Genomic DNA, 14,099 nt, shown 5'->3' on the forward strand with positions numbered 1-14,099 from the left:
CAATAATAATATAGGCTTCTCGCCGGTCATACATAAATAATAATAATAATAATAATAATAATAATAATAATAATAATACATATTATGCACAGGGTCCCCATCACACAACCTGACAACTTTTTACACTTATAACTTTAAAGTCTGTTTCAAAGCTTTTTTCAAAATGTCTGCTCTAGTGCACTGGGGGTTGAGATCTGCCCTCTAAATCATTGCACTGTACTGATTTAAAAAAACCAAAAAACATATTAACAAGTGCTCAGGCTTTTCTGTTCCGTACCACATCATGGATCGTTATTGTTGTGTTACCTGTTTGACAATGTGGGTAATAATCCTTACACTATCAGTGCACTAGAGCAGCCATTTTGAAAAGAGCTTTGAAACAGACTTCAAAGTTATAACTGTAAATAGTTGTCAGGATGTTAACAATAAAAAGAACAATTAAGTAAGTTATTTAAACAGTTGTAGCAACACATGGGGACAGGTAACGCTATATTTTTCGGAACCCCACTACTTACTCTAACACAACTAGAATAAGAGATTATCTGTAAACACAACTAGAATGAGTAAAAGATTATCTGCTTTGAAATGAAAGTAAAATTTATGATTCAAAAGCCCATTGAGTTGTGTTTACAGATAATCTTACCATTCTAGTTGTGTTTACAGATAATCTCTTATTCTAGTTGTGTTGACAGATAATATCTTCCTCATTCTAGTTGTGTTGATAGATAATCTCTTACTCATTCTAGTTGTGTTTACAGATAATCTCTTACTCATTCTAGTTGTGTTTACAGATAATCTCTTACTCATTCTAGTTGTGTTTACAGGTAATCTCTTACTCGTCTAGTTGTGTTTATAGATAATCTTTTACTCATTCTAGTTGTGTTTATAGGTAATCTCTTACTCATTCTAGTTGTGTTGATAGATAATCTCTTACTCATTCTAGTTGTGTTTACAGATAATATCTTACTCAGTCTAGTTGTGTTTACAGATAATCTCTTACTCATTCTAGTTGTGTTTACAGATAATCTCTTACTCATTCTAGTTGTGTTTACAGATAATCTCTTACTCATTCTAGTTGTGTTTACAGATCATCTCTTACTCATTCTGGTTGTGTTTACAGATAATCTCTTACTCAGTCTAGTTGTGTTTACAGATAATCTCTTACTCATTCCAGTTGTGTTTACAGATAATCTCTTATTCTAGTTGTGTTGGGCCACCAGAGGGAGACAGGCTGCCATTCCCGCCTCCGCCACCAGAGGGAGATGGGCTGCCGTTCTCGCCTCCGCCACCAGAGGGAGACGGGCTGCCGTTCTCTCCTCCGCCACCAGAGGTGCCACTAGCGCTGCTTCTGCTGGAGGGTCCAGGTACCCTGCCAGCATTCGTGTGCTTTGAAGGTCCGAGGCCCCCGCCATTGAAGAAAGCTTGGGGGATCCGACCTCAACCCCGCCCACCACCGCCTGCTGAAATAGCCCACCCAAGGGACATAAGGGGACTCTTGGGTTCAAAGGGGGGGGGGGGGGAGTCTGGCCGATCGCGACCTGTGTACTTTGTACGTGGGGGGAGGTGTGTGGCAGATTAGGGCTCTGCCCTTGTAAATATTGGCAGGGATGAGGTTAAATTCTCCTCCCTGCCCAGGTTTATTGTGTGGGAATCATTAGCAATCAGTTAGCACCCAGCCACCCGACATAAAATGAGGCCTCAGCTCCTCAGTAGGGAGAGGTAGCTGTTTTTTTTTTTTGGAAATTTTGCAAATACAAATATCAATATCATTGTATACAAGCTAATTGCATATAATTGTTATTTATTGATACCACCCATAATTAAAATTCCATATACAAAAAAATGTTTAGAAACTATTAAAAACTATTAAATTATCCATAAAATTATAAATATTAATTAACAAAACTGTATACACAGCGGCAAATGATGGCAAGTGTGTTGGGAATTGGAACATATAATTGATTTCTGTCTGGATACTCATCAGGTAACATTTCCAATGATTACATTAGGGTTATTGTTGTGCAGACAATAACTGGTTGACTTTGCACATTTGCAGTAAAGGGACAACATTAAATAAACGGGCATGGATACAAAGTTTGGTTTTAGAAGAAAGGGAGGGAGAGCAAGATGAAAAGCATGAAGAAATGTTCCTCCCACATAGCATTGCAAGACCATGTGAATGCCCCATGCTATGTGAATTTCAATTAGGCAGGAGCTAAGTGTGGGTGAAGTGGGGTTTTTCTAAACTATTTGAATTACTGAAAACATCCAGCATATTTGAATTAGCCAGTTCAAGCCAGTTTTACAGTTATATCCTCTTGATAATGTGGCCTGGTTGAGCTGTGCTCTTTCTCGTTACTGTTTAGGCAATAGTTTTGAAGGGTTGATACTGTTTATTAGTGTTTTATATCACAGTTAATCTAATGGACAATAGCAGCTATATATATATATATATATATATATATATATATATATATATATATATATATATATATATATAATCACAATTACCTTTTTTACAGTCAAGGCATGATTCAATGGAAAAAATACAACTCATGCTATTACTTTCAACCACGTGAAGACAATTGAGACATCAATCTTCACCAAACGTTTATAATATAGTCCAGCGTTTTGATTGCATTTATCTATAGTCTGACAGACCTTTCAGGTCCTGTGCAGTTAGTATGTGATTATAAGGCAACTCTGTGTGTGGGCACTGCTTACCTTTGTATGATGTTTGGAACAGTGGGTCTTAATGAAATTACAGAAATACAAGCACATTTTGAGAAGTGTGTTAAAGTTCTTTCACCTGAGTTCTGGAGCTGCTCTTCAGTTCTAGTCGCCTGCCATAGATACATGGGTATGCTAGATCAGCCAAAGTCCCTTTATGGAAGTAAGAGACAGCACCATCTACTGATTTTTTCAGAAAGGAGTTTAAACATTGACACAGACATTTAAGAGCAGATAATATGTATGGTAACCTGAAATGAGATATCATCGTGCAAGCAGATAGAAGAGCAGATAATATGTATGGTAACCTGAAATGAGATATCATCGTGCAAGCAGATAGAAGAGCAGATAATATGTATGGTAACCTGAAATGAGATATCATCGTGCAAGCAGACAGAAGAGCAGATAATATGTATGGTAACCTGAAATGAGATATCATCGTGCAAGCTGACAGAAGAGCAGATAATATGTATGGTAACCTGAAATGAGATATCATCGTGCAAGCAGACAGAAGAGCAGATAATATGTATGGTAACCTGAAATGAGATATCATCGTGCAAGCAGACAGAAGAGCAGATAATATGTATGGTAACCTGAAATGAGATATCATCGTGCAAGCAGACAGAAAACACATTTGGCTCGATTTAATCAGGAGACTGAGCCTTAATTAGAGGTGAAATTACCCCTCCATTGTAAAATAAAAGACTCTTTCAATAATAACGATATGGGTGGTCTTCGATGTCACAGTTCTAACATAGACCAGAGAAGAGAATCAACTGCCATATATTAAATATTCAGGGAGCCAGTCCATGACAAATTCCACCATTCGATACCCGCTACTGAAGAACCTGGTAAATACATGTTGATTCTGTCTGGTCAGTTGTTTTCATTGGCGACTGCGGTGTGCTAACTGAGGAGACTGCAAATGCTTGACACAGTAGTTTATTTTAGAAAGAGCCTTCTAGAGGAAATAATTAAATAAGGGTGGAACAGCAGGCAGCAATGTGCTAATATTTACTATGGCGTGCCTAAAGCCAGAGTATGAGGGATTGTAGATCCTGCACAGGGGCTGTTTGATTTGTAAAGTTTCAGTCCTACAGAAGCCTGATACTTCGGCCATGACCACTGGGCTATCTGAGGCTGGGTTTCAGTCCTACAGAAGCCTGGTACTTTTGCCACGACCGCTGGGCTGACCTGGCTTGAATGTTAAAAGGATGAGTCTATCTATAAAAAATGTTGCCTGATAACGCTGGAATGCTATGCTTTCTGATTGGATTTTAGGCTCAGTTACTTTATACAGTAATATATAACTTTTTAAGGTCACCTCACAATTAGGGGTACCTTTTTAAAGTCCTGTTGTTTATATTGAAAGCAATATACCTTCAATATTAAGGCCACTGTCGTATTCACTATTAAGGTCACCCTGTGCAGCCTGTGCAGTCCCAAATGTATCAAGCATACACTACTGGTCAAAAGTTTTAGAACACCTCCATTTTTCCAGTTTTTATTGAAATTTCTGCAGTTTAATGTCTCAATGTACTCTGAAATTAAAGCATAGAACAAATAAACAATTGGAGATAAAAAAAGAAATCATGGAATCGTTTTGTTTAACAAAATTTAATCTAAATTTTTGACTCATCAAAGTAGCCACCTTTTGCAGATATAACAGCCGAACACACTCGTGGCATTCTTTCTACAATGGAAATCAAATATTGTTCGGAAAGTTCTTCCCAACACTGTTGCAGAAGTTCCCACAAATGTGTTGCACTTGTAGGTTGCTTTGCTTTCACCCTTCTGTCCAGTTCATCCCAAACCAGCTCGATGGGTTTTAAGTCTGGAGACTGTGCTGGCCATTCCATGATTTGAAGCCTACCGTCTTGTTCTTTTCTTCTAAGGTAGTTCTGACATAGCCTGGAGGTATGTTTTGGGTCATTATCTTGCTGTAGGATGAACCCCTGACCAACTAGGCGTATACCAGAGGGTATTGCATGGCGCAGCAAAATGCTGTGGTAGCAGTTTTGGTTCAGGGTGCCACTCACTCTGTGCAAGTCGTCGACTCTGGATCCAGCAAAAGAGCCCCAGACCATCACGCTTCCTCCTCCATGTTTGACAGTTGGTGTCACACACCGAGGAACCATCCTTTTGCCTACTCGACGGCGTACCAAAACCCTGCGTGATGAACCGAAGATTTCAAATTTTGATTCATCGGTCCATAAGACCTACTTCCAGTCTTCAGTAGTCCACTGGCGGTGCTTCATGGCCCAGGCAAGCCTCTTTTTCTTATTTTGCCATCTTAGCAATGGCTTTCTTACTGCCACTCGACCTGTCAAACCTGCAGCTCGAAGTCTTCTCTTCACAGTTGAAACTGAGACTTGCTTACTTCGACCAGTGTTAAGCTGTGCTTGAAGCTGTTGTCCTGTGAGCCGCCTATCACGCAAGCTGTTGACTCTCAGAAACTTGTCTTCTGATTCTGTTGTGGCTTTGGGTCTGCCAGACCTCTTCCTGTCAGAGTTTCCTCCAGTTTCCAAGTGCCTTTTGATGGTGTAGGAAAATGTACTCACTGACACCTTGGCTTTCTTTGCAATTTCTCTAAAGGAAAGACCTACACTTTTAAGGGTTATAATGGTCTGTCTGTCTTCCTTTGTTAATTGCCTTTTTCTCACCATTATGAGAGCAATATACTACTTCCTGGAGTACAATACTGTCCAAATAATGCTTAAGAGGGTGTAGTAACACAGTCTGTTCCAACACTGCTTTTATACAGACAAAGGGTTTGTAAGTAATCAACAAAAGTTGGGACACCTGTAGGAATTGTTAGCATCAACTGTCAAGGCTTAATTTACTTCCATTGCTGCAGAACAGCTGTAAGTTGTTAACCCATTACTTGTTCCCTGAAAAAGGCCTTTTTGTATAACTCTGAAATGTACATTATTTTTCAGTTTTTGGTAACCTAAACTTTATTTTTTTAACCTCTGGCAGTTTACCGCTTACCTTTGTACCATTTCAGGTTATTCACTGGACTCAAATTTCAATAAAAACTGGAAAAATGGGGGTGTTCTAAAACTTTTGACCGGTAGTGTATATATATATATATATATATATATATTATTTAATGTATCACGCATATATATATATATATATATATATATATATATATATATATATATATATATATATGCGTGATACATTAAATAATATATAGAGAAGAGGTGACAGCTCTCCTGGTTTTCAAACCTTTGCCAGCTGCTGCAAGGCCAACCCTGGGAAATTCCGCTGTGCCTGGATCTCCTCAGTTAGGCAAAAGGCACCCTCTGGCACTCAGAACTGGGCAGGCTCCAACTGTGTCCCCTGAATGGGACCGTCTGTCCACCTTAGGGCTCTCAGATGCAGTCATCAGTACAGTGCAGAATGCTAGGGCCTCCTCCACAAGGTCGTTACATGCCTACAAGTGGAGGTATTTTCAAAATTGGTGTAGAACCAGAGGTCATGACCCCATCTATTGCCCTATAGCAATTATTTAGTTTCTGCAAGATCTGCTAGAGGCGGGTAGGTCCCCCTCTATGCTGAAAGTGTACCTAGCAGCTATATCTGCATGCCATGTCCCCATTGACTCAGTTACCCGGGCGCTCATTTTCTGGTGACCCGTTTTCTAAAGGGTGCCCCGTTTGAGCCTATACATTCCACAGAGTTGAAATATCTCTCTATGAAGACAGTCTTTTTGTTAGCAATCACCTCCGCTAAGCAGGTTAGTGAGCTACAAGCTCTGTCAGTGCACAGTGTCTGTATGCGTATTTGGGATGATGGAAACGGTATTGTTATGCACGAACTCCGCTTTCCTCACCAAGATGGTTACGGTTTTCCACTTGAATCAGTCAGTGGAGCTAGATGTTTTCCATCTCTCTCCATTTTTTTCGGAGGAGGATCGGAGATGAAATGTCCTCTGTTCTGTTCAGGCACTGAGAGGCTATGTACATAGGACGAGAGCGCTGCGTCAGTCTAACCTGCTCTTCATCTGTCATGGTGAAAGGACCCTGAACTAAATACCTGACCTGTAGCAGGCATATCAAAAAAAGGAACTTTTCTGTCCTTTACATCCTTTTGATTTTTTTTTTTTTTTGTAGCGAGAGAAACAAACACTATGGACTTAACCGTTCTTGTCGGCTACATACAGCCACATTTGAATTTCCTTCAGTCTCCTGCCTTTTTTCTAAAATTCCAACACCCAAATGAAAAAGTTCAAGAGGCATACTGTGCACATTTGAGACTGGACAGGTTTTTAAATTGGCCCTAAAACTGAAATAAATGAATACGTAAATTGAGCCTGATTCATATATTTTATCCTGCAGACTGATGCCAGGAGTGAAATTCTCAACAAAAAAGTGCAGGTACAGCCAGTTGTAAACATTTTAAACAATTTGAGTGCCAATGAATAAATACCTAAGTCAAACAATGCACAATAGGGGCTAAAATACCCCTCAAATTTATTATGTAACAGGCACTACTACTACTAATGATGTTCTTGGCCATTTTAATCTCCATAGTATTCTCTGAAATCATCCCCATGCTTTCCAGACCCTGGGTATTTACCTACAACAGGACCTGGCCATGCCTATAATAATAGCCTTGGATTAGAACATATATCCCTGTTTCTTTTATTTATTTTGTACTTATTACTTATCTTACAATAATATGTCATTGAGGTTTCTGCACAAGAAACAAAGTGGCAAAGACACATTTTCATAAAGTAATATTGTTACTGTGGTTCACTCCTTTCTTTTTTTTTTTTAGATGTGCACGCAAGTGAAAACTCACATTTAACTTAAATAAACTCTTCAAAATATTTTAGAAAAGGGGCATTGTACAAAGAAAAAACACCTCACCGTTTAGGTTTTTGTTTATTACAGTCCTCATAACAGAAAATACTAGGATCACAACAAAACATAACGTTGATCACTATGTTTAACATGCACCTTGCAAGTTGGGCCAGTGTTTGAAAATCGTGAAGCACACCTACATCTGCATCCCAATTCCGACTCGCTTACCAAATCTGAAGCTGCAAATTTCTGTGGTAAATCGGTGCAAGGCAAAATGCGTTATGATAATTGTTTCTAATATTTCTCAACTATGTCATTTATGACGAACACTGACATGGATTTTTGCCTTCAGATTTATATGCAGCAATGTTTGTTTAGAATATTTCAGATAGTTTCTCCGCCACACTAAAGAAAATAATTATGATGTCATAATAATGATAATTACTGGGAGCCCTACGCTATAGTGTAATTTGCGTGTAGGTTAATCCAGGGTGATTAGCAGAGAATGAAACCCAGCACTTAGCAGAATTGAGCACAACTTACCTCCATTAAGAACAAGACTCTAGCATTACCACAAAAGACAAAACATTGTTGTTTTTTAGACTATATTTTTAATAATCTTTACTAGAAAAACAAAGATAGAAAAGGCATTTATCACATTTGAAATCCTGTGCAATTTGGCAGCTTCAGAAATACAATGCACCTGCTGAACACAGACGTGATAAATAAAACATGATGCTACTGGATTCACAGAGAATAAAGGTAATTAAAGTGGTTTTATCAGACAATCAGAATGGCAAGTGAATTTGAGTCAGGACCAGTCCATGTCTTGGTATTGAGTGTTATTTACACACCATTTCCCTTGCAAATCAGCTGTTGGTTCCCAGAGTCCCTTTTAGACAGCCAAGTACTCATTAAAAGAGATGAGCCTATGACTGGTACACTGCGTTTCTCCGGAACAATGAAGGAGCAGGGACAGTAAGCATTATTCACAAGTTCATCCTGTTTCATTATGTAATTAGACCATTTCCATTGCATTCTTCTTTTGCACTGCCTACCATTTCTTATGATATCGACAGAAATAGAAAATATACAAAATATTTAGTATAGGATATGCTTGTGATTTAGGAGATACCAAAAAGAGGCCAACTTCCCTATTTTTATCCTGAAAACACACGTCCATACTCTTTCCTAAGGCCATATACAATGGATCCCATGGCTTACCATTTTGGATCCCAGCCCTTTCAAGAGATAGGGTTTAGATTTTCTACATAGACCACAGCCAGTTTCAAGAAAATATATTACAACAAATGACACCATTATACCTGCAGGTACTTTAGATACATACAGTAGTCTCCGGCTAAGAGAACACCCCTCGGGAAGCAAACTACGTGCTTTAAGACGGAGTTGACCACCAGATACATGTCATAATGCACATGCATTAACATATGAAATGAACAGAATAAGTAAGAGAAAAGCAACAAGCAAGTGTATGTTAATAACTATAATAATAAAATAACAAACAAACTAAAGTTAATAAACTAACTGTCAAACTAAATTTTAAAAAATGCATCAGGAGTTCTAGATTAATCAGTGTGCCTCAAGACACCCTCGCGATGACAAGTCACATTTGAAAAGATTGAATAAACCATTTGAATTTAAGTTGAATGATATCAGGTTACAAAACAGTACTGTATCAATTGTGAACGAATCGTTGCCAGTGCCAAAAAGGTGTTCTTTTAAGCGAAGTTCCTGTTCTCTTAGACAAAGTGTTCTCTTAGGAGGTGCTCCTATAAACTGAGACGACTGTACCTTGTTTCTATGTATCTAATCAGCTTCAATCTACCTGATTGAGGAGTTTCTATATTTCTGCATGTAAACCAAGGTAGAATCAAGTTGGGGATTAAATGGGTTCAGATGCTTCACCTTGTGCCTCACATAGACACCCTGTTGTGCTATATACCAGAAGATAACATATTGCAGGATTTGAATTTTGAGTTTTTTTTTAACAGTTTCACTATTTTTTCCTGCTATTGTTTATTTTATTTTCTGCAAAGTGTTCTAATTTTCGATTTTCTAATGAAATTCGCAAATCATGTTGCATTCAAGTTTTCAGAGAGTTTTGTTTTTTTTAAAAAAGGCATTCGGTTTAACTGACAGGTGATTGTGGTTTGATACATTTGGGACTGCTGATAATGAAGGTGACTTTACATGGCTGTAGCTGGCACTGTAAAGAAGTGGCTTAATTACGAAGTGGTCTTTTTACTAGGTGACCCTAAAGTCAGGTTTTACTATCTGCTATTTCAGTTGTTTTTCTTAAATGACTTTAAGAGAATATAAACATGTCCAAAGTTTTACCGTTTTTTCAATTTGAATACAAAATATGAAGTATAAAAATCGACATAAAGAACTCCAACAGTTATACATGAAAATACACTGGTGAGCTTGTAATAATAAAGTTGCTCTTCCAGTTTAGGAATGAGGAAGAGGTCCATGTTGTCTGGGGGATTTTGCAAATTACCCTTTCAGTGAGCTGATTATGTAAAGAAGCAGCTACAGATCTGTGAAGACCAGCAGAAGTTTCTCATTTATACAAATGTCTATGTAAATAACACAGCGAGTGCAGCTGAATGACTAAACTAAATTAATACTAATAAAAAGGGTGTGAGAGACGACAGCATTCATTTTCCAAGGTTTTATTTAATGTGATGCTTGAAAGTTTATGGAAATATTGGAATTTGCATTTTTTTCTGATCCATTTAAATGAATTTATAAGGACAATTACATCATGCAAGCAGTTATATTCTTCAAGTTATAAAAGGCTAGATTCTGCACTGAAGTAGACCAGTGATTGATCTAAAAAAAACAGATCTAAATACTATCATACTAGTAAACATTTTTCATAGTTTTTATACATAGATTTTTTTTTTATTTGATCCCGTTGATTCACCTTTCACAAGAATAGGTGAACCAAAAATATTTCAAACAATGCACAGTTAAACAAAGCAGACGTATTTGTCCACAGTCATGTGCTCCCTTCCACTACCCAGCAGCAAGTATCTAGGTTTCTGCCAGAGTAACATTGTAGGAAAGAATACTCAACTGAATACACAGAAGTCCAGACTTTTCAGAAAGCCTCAGTTTATTTTCAGTAACATACATTGTTACCCCGTCCTCACATTCGGCTACATAAGACATAGATAGTCGATATATACATAATATAGTAAGAGTTCCCCGTCGGGCACCAATAGAGTAAGGATTATTGCCCTCATTGTCAAACAGGTAACACAGCAATAACGATCCATGATGTGGTACGGAACGGAAAAGCCTGAGCACTTGTTAATGTTTTTTGAATAATTTCGCTCTTCTGCAGTGATTTAGAAGACAGCTGCCAAACCCCAGTGTACTAGAGCACTAGGACATTTTAAAAAAAGCTTTGCAACAGACTTTAAAGTTCTAAGTGTAAAAAGTTGTCAGGATGTTAGCTTTTAGCAACACATGGGGACGTATAATGCTATATTTTACGGAACCCCACTACTCTTACTCTTTAAGGATAGTATAGTTGGTCACAATCAATACATTTCCAAATAAGACCATTTTGAGTGTAGGGAAGTGAAGAAGTTATCACACAGACTAAATACAGAGTATATGGAGTGTATTATCTGAAGCCCAGTCTCTCCATACACCATGTTGAGACATCAGGCATAGTACTTGCAGGTTTCTTCCTTCCTTAGAAACTGTGAGTAAAAACATGACTGCTGGAGGTCATTTGATATTCACAGAATGGTGTGATTTTATCATACTGAGATGATTGTGAAACACAATCTGGGTAATGTCCAAATCATGCACTGGATGAGTAATTGACTGTAAGGCAGAACACATGTGGCTGTCTTGTCAGTGTTTTCTTTCTTTTACATTTAAGAAGTATTTGGGAGCATGTGTTTGGGAGCATGTGTGTTTCAGGTTTACATTTTAAGAACATGACCAGTTTTGGAACCAGACGAGGTTTAGCTCATCCAAGCTCGTTTGGAACGAGACGAGGTTCAGACCATTCAAGCTTGTTTGGAGCAAGACGAGGTTTAGCTCATCCAAGCTCGTCCCTTCTTCGCACACCATTGGTGGCTATCAAGGAGATCTCGTTTCCTAGTGTTTTAGATGCGACTACTTTACCTGGTAGATTTACTCTCTTCGGTTCGAAACTTCTAATCAGCTTCCATTTATGCCTCTCATCCTACTAAAGTTTAACTAGCGACTTGGATTAACTTGGATTATACTTTTTAGGACTTTATACACAATTATGTTTCCTTCCTTTTTTCTACGATGAAGAGATTTAATTATTTTACCTGTCCTCGTAGCCCATGCCATAAATCCTGGGATCAGCCTAGTTCTCCTTCTCTGTACCTTCTCCAAATGCAATATTGTATTTTTTTGTCGTGAGGTTAACAAAATTGGACGCATTATTCTAGGTGGGGGCTTGAGAATGTAAATGACAATGCTTTAGTAAGGAAAGGGGGTGAGACATTAAAGCCTCCACCTTTGTTATATTTGCCAGCTCACTCCAGACAACAAAAAACAATACAATTTAGAGCCTTATTAAAACTTTACCAAATTGCCTGAGGGATTAGGAATGAGTGCCGTCACCATTGAGACTACAGGGAAAATAATTAGACATTTGTGTTGTACAACGTTAGTGACTCAGTTCATAATATCTGCAATTCCTGATATTTACATTTTTGAAGCCTGTAGTACGTATACCCCCCCCCATTTAATATCCAAGGATGTGGCTAACTATCAAACCATTTTAATACATTTAATACATTCCTACTTTAGTTTGTTTCATTTTACCGCACAAGTACACCAGGGTGCCAAAAACGTGTACAACTCAAGCCCATAAACTAGGATTTGTTTTTAGTTGCCTTTTGACTTTTATTGTATTGATTTAAAATAATGAACAAATTGCATTTTCATCAAAGGTTACCATGTTATTTTAAAGCTATTTTATTACATCACAGAAGGTGAAATACTGCATTGTAAGTCACCCTGGATAAGGCCGTCTGCTAAGAAATAAATAATAATAATAAAATAATACATCTCTTTTAAAAGTCTGTGTGTACCAGTATGCATTCTGATTTAAATAACAACAACAAACAACAGGCAGTATAATAAAGAGCATCGAGATAAAGGCCATTCCGGGACTGCATACACAATACAGAGTGTCCATTCCTTTATTATTCTTCAAGGCCTTGCTGAACAAGCAGGAGTTGAAATTCCACCTCCATGTGCATCTAACCAGCCATTCAGAACCCTTAATGACTTGTCAGTTGTATGCTCTGCCATTTTCTGTCCAATTAATTCTTTTATTGTATACCGGATAAAGGGAGACAAAGGGCCTTCCACGCAATAATGAATCATTCAAATTCAGCAGCTCTTCTCTTGTGCACTTGGCTTCGTCCCAGCGACACTGGCTGCTTTGCATTCATATGTGAGCAGTGTTTAGAATGTTCCCTACTGATACTGGGGCCAATACGTTCTCAAGAGGTTTAACTCTCTCTGGGTTCCAAGTAAGTGCTGTGTCTCTGAAGAGACGGAAACATTTTTAATACCATGGCCACACAAAATGCAGATATTATACCTTCCGCCCTCCACACTTTCTGACACCAGACAGATGTTTTATGTTAGTTCAAGCTGAGTAACCTTAAATAGAGGCTTTTATGCAGCTGTTATTATACTGTTACTCCATACAGATACCAACAGAGGGATATCAGGGGTCATTTTTTTCAGTTGTAATAATTTTAATTAACTTTTATTTATGCACAAAATTCAAACTTTAGTGCTGCGAAATGGTAAACAAATGGCTTGAGAGTTCTATCGAGATCTTGAGTTATATTACTGTGTTGCTTGTTTCTAGTTGAGAAAAATCAACAGGTGTTTTTTCTCCTTTAAAAAAAGTATTCATTATAAATCAAATGCTTTAAAAATTATAACCAGAGGTTATATGATAAAGTAAGGTAGATGTTTTGGCTAATGCCCTCACCACTGTCTTGACCAGCACACACATTGAAACGTTTCAGCTGCAGCCCAGGACATGATGGGGTAGCAGGAAGCAGCCTCTTCAATCTATAGAGTGGTACTTCAAAAATTTTCAAATCTAAAATTGCACCCAAGTTTGTTTCTTGTTCTTTTAAAAAGACTGGGTTCTATTCACAAAGCTAAAATGCATGACTTGTTTAAAGAATGTTTTTTCAAAGTCTGTTTTTAGGAGTACCAATATGTCTGATATCTTGACTAATAATAGTTTCATTAATAACAAAAAAGAACATTTTCATAAATTTCAAAATTAATTTTATTCTTAAAACCAGACTTTGAAAAAAGGGCCCTGTGACAGGCTGCTTGCGTGTGTATGCGTGCATTCACTGCTGAGTGACAGGCAGGAGATCGAGACGGAGGTTGAATTTTACAGGCTCGCAGGCGCACAGGTTTTATTTACAGACACAGACAGAACATACAGGAACCCATACGGCCTGGAGTACAAAAGGCAAAATAAAACACTGTACA

Source organism: Acipenser ruthenus, chromosome 22, assembly GCF_902713425.1.
Source record: "Acipenser ruthenus chromosome 22, fAciRut3.2 maternal haplotype, whole genome shotgun sequence".
NCBI lineage: Eukaryota > Metazoa > Chordata > Actinopteri > Acipenseriformes > Acipenseridae > Acipenser > Acipenser ruthenus.